The following is an 8777-nucleotide window of genomic DNA, read 5'->3' on the forward strand; positions in this document are numbered from 1 at the left end:
GTTATTAAATTTTTTACATTCATTGTTTCATCAACAACGCCAGCCAGCAACAACTCCAAAGCATGAAGAAATGCGACAATAAAGCCCTCCAAAAAGGCCAAATCAGCTTTTACGCACGGTCTTTTATATCATAATGGAATTGATTTTAACCACGTCTATTCATTTTGTTTTAACGGTTCAACTCACAGCTGAGCAGATAGGGGAGACTCCTTTATAAAACCCTGAAAGCCAGACGGAGGAGATAACTTTATTTGAAATTTGGCAGGGATTTTTTTTTTTTTACGACGCTCCTATCGAAACACTATCTTATATAACCTCCACCGCTGACCGAGAGTGATAACAAAGTGAAATAGACATAAACAAATCGTGGTATGAGCCGAATGAAGTCATACAGGTTAAGGATATAGCTGGCTCTTTTTTAGTTTTACTCCGCTTAGGGAGATATAATGGGCCGGCGGCTTGGAAATCTGGAGGAAGTAGACCAAAATTGGCTTTTCGACTTGTGGATTAGCATAAAACCATTAGTGCTGTGGTCGGGGAATGTGCCCTGCTACATCTTAAACTTGATATGGGAATGAGCCGATCCTAAGGCTGAGCGGGTTATCTTCTACTTAATGTGGGGCCAAAAACTGACCTCCTACCCTTACAGTCATATAGGCTCCTCAAACTGATAAGCACTATATACTCGAGTAAAGTTCTAGGTTAGATGCGACTGGAAGCAAGATTTTGATGAAGTATCCCATTAGACATATAACTAGCATATGAATATCGTGTTCGGAGGAGAGTAATGTGGGCATATTTGCCCATCATCAATATGCAATATTTTTAACTGTACAGTCCCATTTAAAATTGAAACATGCATGAAGTCTGGTTAAACCCAGGACCTGTCAAACAAACCTAACCACAGGAATCCGGATAGCTCTCTTTATTTTGAAGAAAATACGTACCTTGGAAAAAGGCGGTATTTTCCTTGCTTGCAAACTGTTCACACAAAAGAACGATCCTTTGGAACTGGCAAATTCCTTCACAAAATTACTTGCTCTTTAGCATTAAAACCTGTGGTTAACTATTCCACATTGTGAATTTCCTAATAAATAAATCTGATGAATAAAGCTATTCCTGGCATTGATAAAATATGACATATTCTGGAGCATCTAACACTATCAGGTATTTTCCTGTCTCCCTCAATTTAATGGCCAAGGTATGATTAAGAGGAAATCAATCCAAATGATGTGAAAACTAACGGGAGAAAAAGGTAGGCATGAGGCAGAAGACAAATGGGATGTGAGGTGAGGAGAAAGTAGAAAGCCTGGAAGGATGAGCACAGTTGTGTATGTGTCGAGGGGGCGAGGGGTAATAAGATGCCTGTAGCGTTTGTCTGTGGTTACGTTACCGTATCAAATTAATGCAGAAGCTAAATGAAGCTCTTCAGTGCAGGTTGCGGGTCGTGTAGATAGTTGTCAGTAAATTGTTGTTATTGGGAGTATAGCTTGGTGTAGACGAGTAATCAGATCCAAGGGGTGCTTGTCTCGTATCACTGTGTTTGACGTGGTCAGTTCCATTCGCACCACGTGTCCTGTCTACCGGGAATCACGCACAAGATCCACAAGATAGGGGTGCCTTTCTGAGCTTCTCGATGTCGGAGAGCAAGCATATGGCTGGAGGACCCAACTGGGTAGCCCAGATAGGACGGATGGCCCGGGGACACGCATAGTTGGGACCATGATTTATGGGGACAGGAAGGAGGAGCGCACGCACACACACACATATCTTCAATGTTTACTGCGCGAAGAACTCCTCCGGCTAAATTGGGATAGTGCGCGACGGACGGACTTACTGAGGAAGTCCAGGAAATAAGAGTTTATTCGACCTATCCATATGTTTTTTGATACATTCAGTTTTGGGTTGGAAAAACGTTAGAGATATGTATTTATTTTTTGCTTTTGGGATGGAGAAAATGGAAGGATGTGGGTAAGAACAAGAGGATTTTGGGAAAAACCTTTAGACAAGTTTGGTAAAGAGCAGGGCACCCTGTCATGGAGCCTAACTCCGGCTCATGATACCTTATACATATTGGAATTTACTCGCGAAACCTTTCAAGCTCTAAATGGGAAACACGGGCCAGTGAATCTAGGGGGAGCAGAGGGATACCTAGAAAATCTCACGTGAAAGTTGGGGCACTAGTTGTGGCCAGGCAATTACTAGTCACAGGTCTCCCTACACAATTCCGTGGCCATGACTTTCGATGGGTAAGACGAAGCCAAACACACACCTCGTGTAATGAGGAATTGTTTTGGTATGCTTTTAGCAGAGCTCAGGGAGGGGAAGATGGATGGTCGAGGGGTTTGAGGGGAAGGAGAAAGATTTGGAGGCTCTCTCTTGTTTTCCTGCACACATCAGCATCAGCCAGTATTGAGGCAGCGGGATGCGGCGGAGGCCGCGAGCCAAGGCCAAATTACCCTTAAACCATTTATATGATAACTGGCCTAGTCGAGGCTTTGAACAGGGGGGGGGAGAACGCGGCGAACTGCAGCCCCCACCCCTCCTCCTAAATATTCCCGTGAACTGATATCTACCCGCTATTCTCTCACACCTTTTTTTTTTATTTTTTATTTTTTTATAAATTGCTGGGAGAGGAAATGGCAACACGGTAATCACATTTTCACATGCGTTCATTGGAATTAAAAGTGCAACGCAGAATCACAAGTAAAGGCGCAATGACAAAGATTGGTAGATTGGGGGCTTAACGGCGTTTGACGGTGCCAAAGACAGCATTGCACTGGCTGGGAAGGGAAGTAGAAAGGTGTGGGGTAGTGGGAAAAAAATAGCAAAATATGCATCTAGAAAGAAACACAGTAGGGTGTTGAGTGAGTTAGCAGTTGAGGGATGAATGAGGGCTGACAGGCTTGAGCTGCTCTCGCCACTAGCACAGGAAGTAGCAAGAAAGATGGCTTCGAGGGGGAGGAGGAGGACAGCGGGGGAGGCAAAGCACAAACGAGGGGGTGAGGATGATGATGGCGAGGAATAAGGCTGAGAACACCAAGAGCAGGTAGAGAACATGATCAAAGTCCACTGGGTGGGGAAGGAATAGAAAGATTTATTTATTTGTTTTACATTTATTTTTTTTGGGGGGGGGGTTAGAGGAGAGGGAAACAACAACAACGCTGTGTTAGTCAGCGCCCCAGTGTCACAAAGCATTGTTGACTAACCTTGACTGCATTCACCTCCTAGCTCACTGCCACATTGCCTCTCAACAAGTATTGACACAACGACAGTCTGCAAGAGAAAAACTAAAGGAAAAAAAAAAAACAGACACACACACACACACACAGAGGACAGGGGAGAAAACATGAATGATGTGTAAATGGAACAAATGAGGTGATAACAGCTCGACAGTAGAGGTGTATGCATGGGTGAAGACGGCTGCCATATTTGGCATCATGTTTAACACATGGTGAATATAGGCACTGAGAAACATGAAGGTACACAATGAAAAATAATAATACCATTCACAGTGCAGTTAACATTTTCTATGAGCAGATTGTGAGCATTTATTCTAAACCAGTGTTCATTTCCCTCTTCTCAATAAGCCTCTCTGGATACACACAGATCTAGGCACTCATACCTGCTACACACACTGTAAAGCACGCACACACACACACACACACAGTCCCCCACCCCTGAACCTCCCCCATTATCCCATGAGCCCTCTCTTCTCTGCCTTGCTTGACAAGAGCTTGGAAATAAAAACATCACAGCTCTGCCTCGCAGCACCTGTTCAATAACATTGACATTTCACATTCAGCATTCGCACACAGAGATTCCCTGCATTTACTCTCTTTAACACCTAGAAACATACACACACACACACTGCTACATCAATCTGCTACGTTTCAATGTAAGCATTTTTAACACTGCACAGATTGGGGATGGGTTTATGCATATGTGTGTATTTCTGTCTATTCTGTCACACACAGTGTGTAAGAATCCAAATGAATGGCTGGATACATCTTGATCTAAACAAATAATTTTTTATAATAACTCGTGGCACGATTCTTTTAATTATTTTCATTAAAATTGTTGTCAATTATCATCCATCAATTATTTCATACTCTATTCGTGTAACTCAAAGACACTTCTTGGTGACTAAAACTGTTGCAAAACCAAATGAATAGTGAGGATAATTTAGGGAAATCTGTCAGCATAATACACGATACATGAGGTGTTTGTAAAAGATCGGAAAATGCAGGACACCTTACAGACGAGATAAAACGACGAGCGAGTACTGAATATGCAGGACATTTAGGATTTATTCTGAGCTGTTTTTTCTTTAAAAAAGGAGGGCGTGGCTCGTTTCTTAACCAATTATTTAGTGATTACAAAGCTGGTACAAAACAAGGAAACATACTGTATTTACCAGATGTACAAAATGATACCGTTTGTTATCATTCATTCCCCGCTTCTGACGCAATCCGCCTCCTGAATTCAGCCTGCTTTTTGAAGTGAAATGGTCTGTTCCATTTTGAATTTGAAAATAACACCAGGTGTGCAGTGAATAAAATCAAAGTATTTCTACCCATGCCGTCTCGGCACCGTTCAACAGCACAGCAAGCCCCGTATACTGTGCAAAAAAGCACAAATACTCAATCAATCATCCAGATAAGCAGATCATATTTATATTCACGTCACGAACAGAGATTCTTGGGGTCACAGGTGTTCGATGTAAACATTTGGCTTGCTTTTCTTTCAGATGCACCATGACACTATAATGCTTGTTTTCATACAATAGTTGCCACCTGAGGAGAAGATGAAATGTGCAGTGGGCCACCTAGTGCCAGGGCTCAATGGTGTCACCAGGTGCAGCCTAACCTGGGTGGCTGAGCAGGGACATCTGTTTGACGGCATTAGAGCCATCAGAGCCGTGCCATAACCACAGATTAAATGGCAGTAAATCTGAGGATTAGATCCGTGTATGAATAGCTCACATTGATTTTGCAATCCCTTCAGTAGCTCTGGGATTTCCACGGTGACAGACAATGTGGCCATCAAGCACACACACACACACAGGGACTCATCTGTCTCTCGTTTTTTTTAAACCCTCTAAAAATCAGCCTGTGACTAACATATCTCTCTTTTAATCTTCTCCTATCTCGGCCTAGAGGCTGTATCCAAATAGCACAGGGCATTCAACATCATTCCTTTGACAATCCCTCCATCCAGTCTTTCCCACTAGCCACAACAGGGCAACCAAAACAAGCTCAACAGGCCTAGAAATGTCCATTCCTATATTCCCGTATGCTGGTGTGCTCATGTGAAAGATCACTTCCATGCTCTGCGAGTTGAGGGTTATTACATGTGAGCGCCATGGGCTGATGACAAAGACAAACCGGCCTTTCCTTCTTCAGCTGCCTGCTGTAAGTGTTCGTATGTGAAATGCATGCACTCACACACGCTTAAATTCACTCAGCCCCAGTGAGACCCTTTTTGACACGACAATCCCAAAATCCCGCGCTGAAACCCCAATCCCCTCGGACCACCACGGCCCCTTTGGAAGCTGGCTGACATCAAAGACAAGCGCTTCGCTTTCATGACTTTAGTCCGCCTCTCAGTCTGTCAGTGTCTCTGGCTGTCCACCACATGGTTGTCAGAAGAGACACTATTTTATCACCAGGCTCGTGCTTAACCACTTCAAACACCTCCACAACACAACACGAAGAAACCAAAGATAGCCTGTGCTGCGTCTTCACTATATCCCAACTCTTAAGAGGTGGGTGTCAAGGATATGAGGGGCTTCTAAATAGGAGACAACACACTGCTACAAGAAATTCAGCTTGGCAACCACATTTGGCAAATCGCAGCAACCTGATTCCCTCATCCAAAATGGCCGCACTGGTCATCATGGCCGACCTTAGCCACCTATCGAGCCAAACGAAAGCAATTACCTGGTGATTAACGTGCGCTGTGAGGCAGCTCCATTAACCTTTGAGAAACAGAGTGCGGAGGCTGCAGCGTCGAGCCAAGTGGAACGCTCTCCTTACTACCTCCAAAAATAAAAACAAATAAAGAGAGGTGAGTGAGAGAGAGACGGAGAAACTCAGTGTGACAGTAGAGCAGCTCCTATTAGGTAAGCACATTGAGCCGTCAGGCCGGCACATTCATCAACACACAGAATGCCAGTCAGCAGCAGCAGCAGGCTCGTCCGCCTCTCTACCACTCTACTGTTACTGTGGTGAGGTGGGGAGGGGACAGTGACAGGGAGGCATTTGCGAAGCAGATTTGGACCGTTCTTCCCAGCATTTGGCAGTGCAAATGTTTTCATGCATGGTGCGGGTGGTTTTTACTAGCATTTCCCCTGCCCTAATAGATCGGCCATGGGCTGCTAATGATATCATTATCATACATGCACTGTAATTGTCTGGACCCAGGGTGTGCCAAGATCAATGGACGGCAAAATCTGGATCAATTGATTAGTCTGCCGCTGTTAAGCTGCTACAACATATTTTGTGCGCAGTCAATGTGTTGTTGGATGGGCGGTGAATGAATTGGGTTCCTGCCTGTTTTCAGAGTGCAGCATCCAGACATGGGGTTAGGCAAGTGGATCCGTGCCATATGAGAAGTGAGCCGAATTGGCAGGGCTAATCAGCTTCCTCCACTCATCTTAATGTCAACCAAAGCCAGTACCATTCCACACAAAAGCTGCAAATTAGGGCTAAAATGACTATTTAACATTCCCGACAAAGTCAAAACAAATGAATACTTGGATATTATTTCTATTGTCTCTTGTCTCGTCATTGTGAACAGTCACGCCACCACAATGTCAAAGGGGTTTTATTTTGAAAAGCAAGCAACCAGCAACCAGCCTGCAAGTAGAGAAAATGTGTTCTAAGTTAGTGTGCAAAGGCAGATGGTTTTGTTCTTTATGCATGGTTAAGCACGTGAAGGCAACAGATCCTAATGTGGACTCATCCTAGTAAAATTAGACTCTTCCAGTAGCATTGCATCAGGATTGTGGAACATAGTGGGATCTAAATTTAGAGTAGTGCTTTTTTACACTATGACATTTGGACTTGAGAACTGCAACACAACTACAGTGACATCTGAAGCCCATACAGGCCAGAGTGAATGAGTTTGGATCCACAGGGACACTTAAAAACACGTAACATTATGAAACATTTGCTTCTTTCTTCAGCAGCACAAAGTGAGATTTCATTTTGAATAATAGCTTTGAATTATGCAATAAGTGAAAATTAAAAAGGTGACATTTTTACATTACTCAAAAGAGTGGGCTTGACCAGTATTGTTAAATTAACTGGATAAAATCAAATGTAGACACAATATTGTGAACATCAACTGCAATCCAAAAATAATCCATGCAAACGACTTTGTGAAGCTTATATTTAATTTATAGCTGTATACCTGCAACAGTTACTTGATCAAACAGTTACCGGTAGTTGATTGACAGAAAACTAATTAATTTTATGATAATTTTTTGGTTTAAACATTGGAAAACACTAGATTAAAAAAATCACTGGTTAGCTTCTTTTTAGATTTTCTGCTTTTTTTTACTGTGCTATGAGAGCAAAGCAGATATCTTTAGGTTTTGGACTGCTGGTCGGACAAAACAAGACATTTGTAAAAGTCCCCATGGGGCTCTGAGAACTTATTGATGGTCATTTTCACAATGACTATGGACCAGTGTAGTTGAAGGCTGCAGCTTCCTCGCTTCACCCTCCCCCTTCCAAGCCCAAAGGAGAAACTACAGTGGCCACGAAACGCGACAAACCCATACAGCCCTACCTAGAACCAGTGTTTGGTTTGTCCCTTCTGGGCTACTGTAGAAACAATCGGTTTAATGAGCTGGACACTGTAGAAGAGGATCCCCACCTGATAAAAACATCTCGTTCTAAAGGGCAACAAAAACACAATAATTCTAACTGTACACGAATAAAAACATGCCAACAGAGTCTCCTAAATGTTAACACACTGGGCCGGAAGAAAATAGTCGGCAGATTAATCAATAAGGAAAGTAATGTGCAGTTGCAGCTCCAGTTTAATATTTGCTGTGGTACCGATATTAAATTCCCTTGTTGTTTGTGTGTGGACAAAGTAAGAAAAACAGTTGACCATATATAACACATAAAACAAGAAAACACAGCCTCAAAGTTGAATCAATACCTCTCGTATAAAAAAAAGCATCACAAAGGTGCCATTTATTAAAGGGCTATCGCATTGGATTGCATTATATTTTACAGATATTCATTTATCGTGTCCACCTCCTGAACCACGCTGAAACGCTCGAATCATAAGCGCTCTTGTCTTTTCCTGCCACCGACTTGGTCTCAATCATGACGGTAATTTGAGAGCAGCCTGATTGTGTTAGGAGGTAGCTGATTGCGCTGATGAGTAGAGAGCTGCTGAAGAGAAGAAAGTGGGCCATCTACGCTGAACAAATAATGACATCAATGACAGTCGGGGTGATACGAGTTTGTCAAAGTGACTGCATCGTTTTTAAAAGGCCGCAGTGTCAACCGCTCCATGAAATGCAAACTGGACAGAAACAATCCTGCACGAATTCATCTCTAGTCCCACCTTGAAAAAAGGCTCTTGGCAACAGTAACGCTTTTGCAATGCAGCTGCACCCACAGATATACAGAACAAAGGCTAGATGTCTTACGGCGGAGTCGCTAACGTCATCACCGGCGGCCATCTTGTCAAGTATTTGTGTTCGTGCAGATCACATACTTTAACATTCAGGTACAACAGAGCCAGAAAGCTTG

General features: G+C 43.1%; 1 protein-coding gene across 3 annotated transcripts in view; it reads right to left on the reverse strand.

Annotated features, from left to right (window-relative positions):
• Positions 1–8777, reverse strand: part of rerea (arginine-glutamic acid dipeptide (RE) repeats a) — a 115650-nt gene that overhangs the window by 85703 nt on the left and 21170 nt on the right. For 2 of the 3 annotated variants that reach the window (XM_035656025.1, XM_035656027.1), the window contains exon 2: positions 3210–3290. The exons of the other annotated variant lie outside the window; for it this stretch is intronic. The gene's annotated coding sequence lies outside the window, so the exon portion shown is untranslated. The remainder of the gene's footprint in view (positions 1–3209; positions 3291–8777) is intronic. 3 annotated transcript variants of the gene reach the window in all.

The sequence above is a fragment of the Morone saxatilis genome, unplaced genomic scaffold (genome assembly GCF_004916995.1).
Source record: "Morone saxatilis isolate NCDOM2014 unplaced genomic scaffold, NCSU_SB_2.0 Contig15, whole genome shotgun sequence".
Lineage (NCBI taxonomy): Eukaryota > Metazoa > Chordata > Actinopteri > Moronidae > Morone > Morone saxatilis.